The sequence below is a fragment of the Trichosurus vulpecula genome, chromosome 3 (assembly GCF_011100635.1).
Source record: "Trichosurus vulpecula isolate mTriVul1 chromosome 3, mTriVul1.pri, whole genome shotgun sequence".
Lineage (NCBI taxonomy): Eukaryota > Metazoa > Chordata > Mammalia > Diprotodontia > Phalangeridae > Trichosurus > Trichosurus vulpecula.
Genome location: NC_050575.1, coordinates 242,351,514 through 242,364,009, shown reverse-complemented (window position 1 = coordinate 242,364,009; position 12,496 = coordinate 242,351,514). Strand labels below are relative to the sequence as shown.

The following is a 12,496-nucleotide window of genomic DNA, read 5'->3' as shown; positions in this document are numbered from 1 at the left end:
TCACCTACATCTTGAAAGAAATATAGCAGCAGAAGACAGATGTGGACCCATGGCAAGCCACAGATGAGAGAGCTAAGAAAATTCTTGATAGAGCATTATAATGGAATTATTCCTGGTCCTAGAGGCATATGATCTGGGGTAGAATACAAGGTCCTACATTCACCAGCTAAGAGACTTTGAGAAAGTCCTTTTGTTCTCCTTTAGTCTGTTTCCTAATCTATAAAATAGGGAAAAATAATACTAATATCATAAATTTCACAGGTTTCTTGCATATCTATGTGCATATACACACATATATATACACACACTATATATAAATATTTAATTATATAATTATTTGTATTTCTACAAATTTGTATTTGTACGTACAAATAGAAGATCGTAATTTCCATGAGGGGAGGAACCTAGTCTTTATTTCTCATCAATTCCTAGCACAGTGTTCTCCACATAGTAGGTGATTAAATCTTTAATTAAATTTATATAATGAAATCTTGATCAGCCAGGGTATTTAGGTAATGAAGTATTCTGATTAAGATACTTTCCTGGTTAATTTACAGTTAAAGATCCTCTGATATATGCTTCAACCAGTTTTTCTAAGGATCTTGCTAAATATGATCCTGCTTCTCTGAATTAGCAGGCAAAATAACAGTAAGTGAAAGTGAACCTTGGACTATTGAGAACTTTGGAGAGCTTCAGGGCAACCATCATTCTGGATTATGAGAGGAGATATGGAAAGAGTAGGAAATCTCTTATTATGCTCCAGATTGAATTCTAGATAGCTGAAATCAAAGGTGACAAACAAGGGCTGCAAGCTATATTGAGACTACGACATTTCCACAGTGATCAGAATTAAAATGTAATTGGAGACTATTTAATAAATAAAAATACAATAGAACATAGATAATGTTAACATGTGTTTTTCTAAGTCAATATGCATCCCACAGGGATCCTCAAGTACAACTGAGTAGGTCCCTTTTCTATTTGAGTTTGACAACACTGGTTAAAAGATGAGATCTTTTCCCCTAAATCCTCCCCATCTTCTATCTTCCCTATAACACCAACCTCCCAGTGCTGGCAACCTAGGAGTCCTCCTGGATTCCTCACTATCTCTCACCCTCACACATTCAATCTGTTAGGAAGGTCTGTTAATTTCACATCTACAACATCTCTTAAATCCCCCATCTCTCATCAAATAGGGTCATCCCTCTGCAGAGGTGGGGAACCTGCGGCCTCAAGGCCCCATGTGGCCCTCTAGGTCCTCAAATGTGGTCCTTTGACTGAATTTGAACTTCACAGAATAAATCCCTTTAATAAAAGGATTTGGTCTGTAAAACTTGGGCTCAGTCAAAAGGCTGCACCCAAGGACTTAGAAGGCCACATGTGGCTGTGAGGCTGGAAGTTCCTCACCTCTGTCTAGGTAAAAGCTCTTGATTACTGCAATAGCCTACCTGTGGGTCTGCCTGCCTAGAGTTTCTCCCCACTCCAATCAATTCTCCATTCAGCCACTAAAGTGCGGGTCTTACCATGTCACCTCCCTACTCAATAAACTCCAATGTCTTTCTATTGACTGCAGAAGCAAATACAAAACGCTCTGTTTGGCATCCAAAGCCCTTCATAACCTAGCCCCCTTCTACCTTTCCAGTCTTCTTCCACCTTATTCCTTGACTTGTACTTGATTCAGTGACACTGGCCTCTTGGCTGTTCCATGAACAAGACCCTTCATCTCTTGGCTCTGGGCATTCTCTCCAGATGTCCCCCATTTCTAGAATATTCTCCCTCCTTTGCTCAAACTACTGACCTCCCTGGCTTCTTTTAAGTCTCTACTAAAATTCCATCTTCTACAGGAAGTCTTCTCCAATCCCTCTTAATTCCAGTACCTTCCCCCAGTGATCATTTCCTATTTATCCTGTATAAAGCTTGCTTTGTATATGCTTGTTTGAATGTTGTCTCCATCATTCGATCATAAGCTCCTTGAGGGCAGGGACTGTTTTTTGCCTCTTTTTGTATCTCCAGTGTCTGGTATACAGTAGGAGCTTATAAAATGTTTTTTTTTCTTTATTTATCGATTGGTGGAGACTGAATCTCTTATAATCAGCATAGTGATGTGGAAAGAGCACAAGTCTAAAACTCAGAAAAACTGGGATTGGCATTACAGCTCTGTCACTAACCATCCACATGTCCTTGGGCAGTTTACTTTCCTTCTTTGGAGCTCGGTTTCCTCTTCAGTAAAATGAGTTTAGTGATCATTCCAGCAGCACATATACTTCAATTGTAGTGACACAAAGAAGATTAACATGGCCCTGTGCAAGGACAGCATGCAAAGTCAGAAAATGTTAAAATGTTCTGTATCTTTTCATAAAAATATCACATCCACCAAGTTAGTAGCTACCTTGAGAGAGGGAGAGAGGGGTGGGGAGGGAGGGAGAGACGGAGGTGGGGAGAGAGGGGGAGAGAGAGAGAAAGAGAGAAAGAGAGAGAGAGAGAGAGAGAGACAGAGACAGAGACAGAGACAGAGAGACAGAGACAGACAGAGACAGAGAGAGAGACAGAGACAGACAGAGACAGAGAGAAACAGAGAGGGAGGGAGGGAGGGAGAAGGAGATGGGGAGGAGACAGAGAGAAAGAGAGAGACAGATAGACAGACAGACAGAGACAGAGAGACAGAGAGAGAGACAGATAGAGATACAGAGAGATTGTTAGGGAGGCAATTCTTTTTTTTTTTTTTTTTGGCAGGGCAATTGGGGTTAGGTGACTTGCCCAAGGTCACACAGCTAGCACATGTGTCAAGTGTCTGAGGCCGGATTTGAACTCAGGTCCTCCTGACTCCAGGGCCGGTGCTCTACTCACTGCGCCACCTAGCTGCCCCCAGGGAGGCAATTCTTAACCAAGCAAAGGATAGAGTTAGCAATAAAAAGATAGTTTTAATTTCATAGAATTATAAAAGCAAATTTAATGCAGCTAGAATAAAAGAGAAGATACCAATTGAGAAAAAATCATTTCATCAAATATTGCTAAAGAAATAAAAGAGCCTGATATCCAAGAGATATAGACAAGATTCACAGGCTTACATTTAATTGGCCAAAGGATATGAAGAGTTTTCAGAAGAAATGCCCAAGATCCATAATCATTTTTTGGGGGGGGGGAAGCTTAAAATTACTAAGAGAAATTGAAATTTTTAAAAGTTGTGATTTTGCCTTATAACCATCGAAATGACAAAGATGATAAAATGCCTAAAACAATCAATGTTGGAGAAACTATTGGAAAGCAGACACATGCATACACTGTTGATGGAGTGAGAAATTGGTCCAACAATTCCAGAAAACAATTTTAAATTAAGTTTAAAATGACAAAAACTCTTCATATCTTTGACCCAACAATCTCACTACTGAGGATGTATCCCAGGGAGATCAATGTGAGAAAGAAGTCCAATATATGCCAAAATGTTCATAGAACTATTTGTGATAGCAAAAGAACTGGAAACAAGTCAGGGCTCATCAATTGATGAGTGACTTAACATCTTGTGGCACATGAATATAATAGAATGTAATTGTGCCCCCAAAATTCATAGAGATGAGAAATTCAGGGAAACATGGGATGACTTGCATAAAGTGATAAAAATGAAGAAAGTAGAATCAAGAAAAAATATATGCAATTAAATAAATATAATACTGAAAAAAAAACATGGAAAAGTAATCTAATTCAGATTAATCTCAGGTAACAATTTTGCTTCCAGAAAAGAAAAGATGAAACAAACCTCACTTTTCTTGGCAGATAAATCCTAATTATTATATAAATAATCAGGCATAAGTTGTTTTTTTTTTGTTGTTGTTGTTGTTGGTCAGTTTTCCAAACCGTTATTCTTTGATTCAGAGAAGGGTTTAGAGTGGGGTATACATTGGGAAATGGTTGTGACATAAAAGAAATAAATGCTATCAACATAAAAAAGAGCAAACAACATGCGAGTTGGATCAGATGATCTCCAGAGTCCCTTTCTACAACATTTAGGACAGGGTTTCTTGACTGTTTAGTAGCCCGGGAAGCCTGGGAACCCCTTAACAGCATGGTATTTTTTAAATGCATAACATGTAATACACAGAATTACAAAGGGCTTCATGCTTTTATATGCTGCAGGAAAGAAAGAGTGAGCCTATGACACAGTCTGGCAGTTTAAAAGATTCAGACTGTTTTGGTCATAAGCCAGAGGAAGGCTACACCTACCCACATAGTAGGGGATACAGAACGTCTTTTCCCCAGAAGCGTGTCTCTTGTATCTCCCAAGTAGATATCTCTATCTTAGTGATCTGGTCATGCATATACATACATACATACACACATACAATATGTATGTATATGTATATATGTATGTATATATAACACACACATATACATATAAATAACAAATAAGTTACCATTTTCAACTTGATTGAGAAAGTATTTACCAAGTACTTGCCATTTTCCTAGCACTGTGTTTGGCACCATAGGACTTCTAAGATAAAAGGAATAGATGGACCTCTCCCTTTGGGAACTTAAAATTGTCTGGTGCCAATTTGTTTCCTTCTCTGTATACTTGATAATACCCTTTCATTACATTTATTTGTCCAGGTAATAAATTCATCTTGGAAAACTTCACAGATTGTGAATAATCTCAGTCACAGGGATAGGGACACAAGGCCCCAGCAATAGAAAATATCTTGTTGTACCTGAGTAGACCTAATTTCCATCAGCTACAAAAACTTCCCTTTTTGCTTCCTGTCCACAAACTCTGCCTTTTTTTTTTCTAGATGAGCCCACACAACATCAAAGGGACCTCTATGCCCAAGGCTGTCCAGGAGCAATGGATATTGGTTTGAATAGCAATGGCCACTTTTGAGAATTCATCTGGAACTTTATGTCTGCTAGGTGCAAAAAGCTCCCAGACAGCGCCCTTGTCTAGGTGCTCAGGTATTGTGCTAGAAGATATTACAGACATAAAGAGAAAAAGAGAGACTGTTTTCAGTGACCAGGATTATAAGATCAAAGGAAAACAGATGTAAAAGATTTCTAAAGTAAGCCTATGAATGGAAACTAATTCATCTACAGGAGTTATTTTCTGGTAGATATTTGAGCTTTTCCATGATGCCTTCTGGCCCAGTGTTCACAAAAGAGAGGTAAAACAAAAGAGAGTAAACAGAAAGGCTTAACAAAGCATTAGAAGGATTTGAATCAAAATTGATGAACACCATTGGAAACCACTTAAGCCGCAGGGTTGACTGCTTCCTGATACTCTTATTTTTGTCTTTAATTCTTCCATGGACAGTGTCCCCATTAGTTTAGAAAAGTTTCCCGTCCTAACTGCAGTCAAGCTCACCAAGCCACACTTCATCTGTTCATTCATACAGCACTAATATTGTTCGGTGATTTCAGTTTGGCTCCTCACGACCCCATATGGGGTCTTCTTGGCAAAGGGACCGGACTGATTTGCCATTTACTTCTCCAGCTTGTTTCACACCTGAGGGAACTGAGACAGACAGGATTAAAGCTAGCACGTGTCGAGGCCACATTTGAATGCCAGAAAATGAGTCTTCCTAGGGGCAGCTAGGGGGCGCAGTGAGTAGAACACTGGCCCTGGAGTCAGGAGGACCTGAGTTCAAACCCGACCTCAGACACTTGACATGTGCTAGCTGTGTGACCTTGGGCAAGTCACTTAACTCCAATTGCCCTGCCAAAAAGCAAAAAAAAAAAAAAAAAGGAAAACAAAAGAAAATGAGTCATCCTGACTGACTCCAGGTCTGACACTCTTAACTACTGTACCACCTGGCTGCCCTCTTAAAGGTTTGCAAAGTGCCTTTACACATTGTATACAGTTTGACGCTCACACCAGGGAGGTGCTTTTATTTTACCCATTTTACGGATGTGGAAACTCAGGGACAGAGAAATTAACTGACTTGCCTAGGGTTGCACAGCTAGTAAGTGTCTGTGGGAAGATTTGAACTGAGGTCTTCCTGGCTCTAAGTTTCACACTCCACTGTGCCACCTAGCATGTATTTAACAAAATTATACAGAGCACCCGCTAAGTGTGCAGCGATGTGGGGTTTCTAATAGGGCTGATAAATAGCCTAGGTTCATGGCTCGTTTTCTTATCCCATCTATCCTAGAAACCCTCGGATAATCTACTCCTCAAACCAGTTGGAAGCCTGGAACAAGTAAACTAGGCTTTCCATTCTTTACTCATTCAGCCAACTAAAATTTATTAAGCAGAGCACTTTTCCAGTGTTGGATGAAAAACATAGTTTAGATAAGACATGAGCCCCTACTGCAGCAAGGGAGAAAACACATACACACACGCCATATGCATTTGTATATAATATAATAAGATATTATATATAATATCTATAATAAAATATTGTTATCCTTGTTTTATAGATAAAGAAACTGAAGGGCATAGAAGTTGAATGATTTTGCATAGGGCAAACGGCTGGTAAAACGGCTGGTAAACAGAGAGAGAGAGAGAGAGAGAGAGAGAGAGAGAGAGAGAGAGAGAGAGAGAGAGAGGATTAAAACCTAAATCCTTCTCTCATAAGTACCATGCACTTTCTGGTGTCCTATACTAGGAGAGGGGAGGGTGGAGAGAGTGTTCTTTATAACCCCCTGGTGTTTCCCAACACTGCTTGAGAAATGTGGAGTTTGATCTTACCTCTGCACCACTCCATAGTAAAACACATCTTCTCTTAAGCCCAAGTATTGGATTACTTTTTGTAAATGGAATTTTATTTTTTGGAAGAGAGAACTTCAATATTACATAGAATAAAGCCAAAATGTGTTGCTGACTGAATGCTTTATTATAGATGCTGCTGGTCACTTCTGCATTGCAGAAAGGACTGCCTCTCTTGCTTACCAATATGTTCTGCAGTAAGAAGAAAAGCCTCAGACCAACATTTCGTAGGCACCTGCTGAGTCAGCAGGATCCAAGACCAGATCTCCTCATAGGCTGGTTCCTATTGTGACTTGAGATTAGCCTATGTGCCAGTTTTCTTTCCACTGCCTAGACAGATATAACAAATATGGACCTGACCAGGGATCCCTGCTGCCCCCGAGGACTAAATCTTTGTGATTTGAGCTGCATGGAAGGAAACCCTGTGGAGTTACACATTGTCACACACAAGGACAAACAGGTAGAGAAATCCAAGAACACCATGAATGCAGGAATTCCCTTGTTTTTTTCTGAAGCATCAATGCTTCCCTTTATAGACAGATAGTCTGTGTCAAATCCATTAACATTAGATGGAGACTAAGCACGAGCTTATATAGATCTTATATGGATTACTAAAGTGGAGAAAATGATGAGAACCAACTGTCCCTTCCCCAAGCAGCTGGTATTACAGTGGATAGAGTTCTGGAAGTGGATAGAGTCAGGAAGACCTGAATTCAAATCCATCCTCAGACATTTCCTAGCTGTGTGACCCTGAGCATATCACTTAACCTCTATTTGCCTCTATTTTTTTCAACTGCAAAATGGAGATAATACTAGAGTACCATTGACCTCCCCGGGTTGTTTGGAGTATGAAATGGTATAATATTTGTCAAAGTTCTTAGCGCAGTTCCTAGCAGATAGTAAGTGCTAGATAGATGTTTATTCTCTCTGCCACCCGCGGGTCCTGCTGAGCTTTTGCCACCTTACCATCTTCTCAGTTCTGCCATCCCCTACACTTTATTATCATTGATGCTCAGACATTTCAGTCCTATCTGACTCTCTGTGACCCACTTTGAGGTCTTCTTGGCAAAGATACTAGAGTGATTTGCCATTTCCTTCTCCGGCTCATTTTACAGGTAGGGAAGCTGGGGCAAACAGGTCCCCTATGGCCTGAAGCATTCCTTTGTCTGGTATATAAACAAGCCTACTTCTGTTTGATCCTCACAGCTTCTTCCAGTGCAATGGAAAGCACAGGCCATGGAGAAGAGACATGATGAGTAGAATCTGGAATATGGAGTCCGGAAAAGCTGCATGACCCTGGCCAAGTCACCCTTCCTGCTTCTGGCTCTTTCTCTATAAAGTGAAGGGATCAGCCTTAATGGCCTGGAAGTTCTCAAATCTACGATCCTATGTGATTACTACCTGTAGTTATACTCACACTAGGCAGCTTTTCCCCCTTCCCCTTCCTTCTGACACTGGAATTATGCCTGGGCCAGTAAGTATTCTTCCTGCTATTTCATGGAACATGGAACCTGACAGCCTGCCCCTCCACAACTGCTTATTCTAGAATGCTGACTCTTTAAGTCTCAGCTCTCACACAGTCAGGGGTTTGGACACTGTAAATCTTGTTCCTTTGGACAATTCATAATTGTCCTGGGCCTGGGAAAAATATGAAATATCCCTTTCTTTAAGTTGAGACACAGGAGACAACTGGTGTGGAGCACTGAATATGCTACCAGCTGGGCTTTTGCATCATTTGGCTTTTCTAAACTGTTTTATCTTTTTTACATGAGATGACTTGTTTGGTTTGGAAAGGGGTAGGTCCATTCTGTAATAACTGTGATGCAAAAATAAAAGACACCAAGAATATGTAGGCTTTTCCCCTTAAACGTCCAAATTGGCACGCCATTACAAACCAATTATATTTATTCATCAATTTAATTTACTGAGAAAAACAAACAAAAAACAACAAAGACTTGATGCAACCACAAAGCCTTGATAAGAATAGTGTAATAACCATCTCAGATCAGAAAACAACATAATATCAGATCTGTAAGAGATCATCTTAGCGGTCATCTAATACACCCCTTCATTTTGTATGTGAAGTATCTCAGAGCCAGAGAGGGGAAATTACTTTCCCAAGGTCAATACAATATTTCACTGAGACATTAACTCAGTAAATATTACATTACCTCTACCACCAGAGATTAAAAGTTAACACTATCACTTAAATATCAATAGCCTTAATCCCCTGTTCATATCCATCATCAGATCCACTATCAAATTTCACCGTACAACAGATTATAGATAGAATATCTCAAAAATGAAATCATTTCTAATGTTTAGAATATATTACTGCATTTAAAACACAAAAATGCCTGCCTTCAGTGAGCCAAAGACATATTGCTTTGAATATAAGCCAGACCTTTTCCCCCAAAATCTAACTTGTATAAAAAGTATTAGTTGTCCCACTCCCCCCACACACACACACACACATGGTATCTATCTATCTGTTTATCTTTCTGTCTACTTCTCTATTTCAGAGAAGTTCCATTTTAAGAACTTGGCTTTTCTGTGTATAGACCATGTTCACACTGTTATGATACCTAGTTACTCTCTATACAGACTCACCAACTTGCAATATATTCCAATTCAAAATGCTTCCATTAATGGCTTAATATCCTCAGGATTCATTGCAGTTGTTGGTTTGGGGATCTGCATAATTTTCAGTTGTACCCTGGAAAAAAATAAATAAAAAATCGCTAACAATTACACAGTTCACTTGTTTTATTTAACATAGATTTGTCATAATCCTCTCTCCATTAACGGCTTCACCACTGGTAAACACATCTAGTACATTACATCACTTGCATATTGTCCATTACCAGGGAGCCTTCTCTAAAGGCAAGACATTAGAAATAAGCTCAGATGAAAGAATTCAGATAGACAGCTTAGGGCTGGATCTGGCCCCTACTTTCATCGTTATTCACTCCTCCAGTTCTAACATGTGTTCTACATGAGTTTTGGAAAAAGAGCTGTAACTGAATCAGTACAGGTATGTTTGAGCATCTTGGAGAATCACCATGATGAGAGACATAAGAAAAAGGATCAAATACTATATGCACTTGAGGCAGCTAGATGACACAGTGGATAGAGCACCAGGCCTGCATTCAGGAAGACCAGAGTTCAAATCTGACCTCAGACCCTTACTAGGTATATGACCCTAGGCAAGTCATTTAACCATTTGTGCCTCTGTTTCCTCATCCATAAAATGAGCTGGAGCAGGGAATGGCAAATCTCTCCAATGTCTTTACTAAGAAAATCCCAAATGGGAACACTATGAGTTGGACCCAAGTGAAATGACTAAATAACATTTGTATACTCTAGAACTATTCTACTTTTCCTATGTCCAGTCCTGTCTTCCCTGAATTCACTCTTACCATGAGGTATCTTCAAATTAGATGCATTTCATCCACAAGACACCAAAACTATTGTCATCATCAGGACCCTCTTAATGCCTTAGAACAGATGTCTAATAATTAGTAGACACTCACTTAACCTATTGTCTATCATTCAGATATATGAGAATTGGACATAAATATATAAGACTAAGCACCATTACTTCACAATTAAGTGGTTAAAATAAATAAAGAGTTCTCAAAAGAAGAAATGCAAACCATCAGCAAAGATAGGAAAAATGTTCCAAAAACAAATTATAAGAAGAACACAAATTAAAACCATTCTGAAGTTTCACCTCAATCATCCAGCTTTTATTTAATGCACTAGGTGTCAAACACTATGTTATGCATGGAACTAGAAAGAAAAAAAATAAAATGGTACTTGCCCTCAAAAAATTATATTCTTTTTTAAATTTTTTCTTTGAAAATTTTAAGTGGTTAATTTTATTGATATATTTTTCTACATCACTACTGATTCCAAATATATCCATCTCCCTTTCCCTATCAGATAACAACCGATATGATAGATAACTATAGTAATAGAATTTATGTAGTGCTTTAAATTCCTTGTAATTCTATAGCTAGAATTTACATGGTGTTTTTAAGATTTGCAAAATGCTTCATAAATAGCATCTCATTTTATCCTGATAACAGCCCTAGGAGGTAAGTATGACTTTTATCCCCACTTTTCAGTTGAGGAAATAGCAAGATTATGACTTGGCCAGAGTCACACAGCTAGTAATTGTCTGGGGTCATATAGAAATCAAGTCTTTCTGACTTCAAGTCCAGAAATCCTTCCATGGGCCACCTAGATGCTAATAACAATAATAATAATATCCAATCAGAGGGGAGAAGAGGCTGAGGGAGTTGAGAGTGTTGAGTATCCAAAACATCATCATACGATGATGAAATTTCTGGTGATCATCTTATCCTGGACGGGGCATGATGCTCTTGCCAAACCTACCAGAGCTACAAGTAGAAAGAGGACAGTGACCCAAAATGCATTTGGCTGCACTAAATTTAAAGAGTAATCAGGTTCAGGTGGCATAGTGGATAGAGCCCTTGTTCTGTATAGCCTTAGACGCTCACTAGCTACATGACCCTGGCAACTCACTTACCTTTTTGTTCCTCAGTTTCCTCAGCTGTAGAATGGGGATAATAATAGCATTTACCTGCCAATATTGTTTTGAGGATAAAATGAAACAATATTGTAAACCACTTTGCAAATCTTAGAACCCTACAGGAATGCTCACTGGCACTACTACTACTGATAATCATAATAACTAAAACATCCTCAACTAAATATAATTTATGTTTTGGTTGGGGTGCTCTTTTAAGTTTTCTTTTTCTTTTTGTCTGTTCCATTTTAAGAGAAAAGTAAATCCTAAGAAAGCAAGCTTGTAAAAGGACTCAGTAAACCACCACTATGACAACTCAATTTAAAGAAAAAAAAAGAAATGCAAATCAAAACAACTCTTAGATACCACATCTCCCCTGTAAGATTGGCTAAAATAACAAAGCAGGAGGATGATAAATGCTGGAGAGGATGTGGGAAAATTGGAACACTGTTACATTGCTGGTGGAGTTGTGAGATGATCCAGCCATTTTGGAGAGTAATTTGGAACTACGCCCAAAGAGCCATAGGAATGTTCATACCCTTTGACCCAGCAACACCACTTCTAGGGTTGTATCCCAAAGAAATCACACAAGAGGGGAAGGGACCCATATGTACAAAGATATTTATAGCAGCTCTTTTTGTGGTAGCCAAGAATTGGAAATCAAAGGGATGCCCATCAATTGGGGAATGGCTGAACAAGCTGTGGTATATGAAGGTAATGGAATAGTATTGTGCTATAAGAAATGGGGAAGATACAGACTTCGCAACAACCTGGGAAAACCTACACGACATAATGCTGAGTGAGCAGAGCAGAACCAGGATGACATTGTACACAACCACAGATATATGGATTCCGTGAGGACCAACCCTGACAGACTTTGCTCTTCTCAGCAACACAAGGTGCAAGGACAACTCCAAGGGACTCACGATGGAGAATGCTATCTACACCCAGAGAAAGAACTGTGAAGTTTGAATGCAGATTGAGGCACACTACATGCTCGCCTTTTTTCTTCTCTTTTGTTTTTGTTTTTGGGTTTTTTTTGGTTCTGTTTCTTCTTTCTCATGATTCATTACATTGGTCATAATTCTTCTCCACAACTCAACTAGTGTATAAATTAATTCAATGCGAAGTTATACATGGTAGTTATATGAGATTCCATGCCGTCTTGGGGAGGGAGTGGGGAGGGAGGGGAGAAAATCTGGAACTCAAAATTATGTAGAACCATATGTTGTAAACTAAAAATAAAAAAA

The 12,496-nt window shown here is 39.1% G+C and overlaps 1 non-coding gene across 1 annotated transcript; it reads left to right on the top strand.

The window, feature by feature from the left end:
* Nucleotides 1-2,239: 2,239 nt before the first annotated feature.
* On the top strand, nucleotides 2,240-2,345 carry LOC118845156. The gene has a single exon (XR_005010030.1). It is a non-coding gene; the product is annotated as a U6 spliceosomal RNA (small nuclear RNA).
* Nucleotides 2,346-12,496: the final 10,151 nt, after the last annotated feature.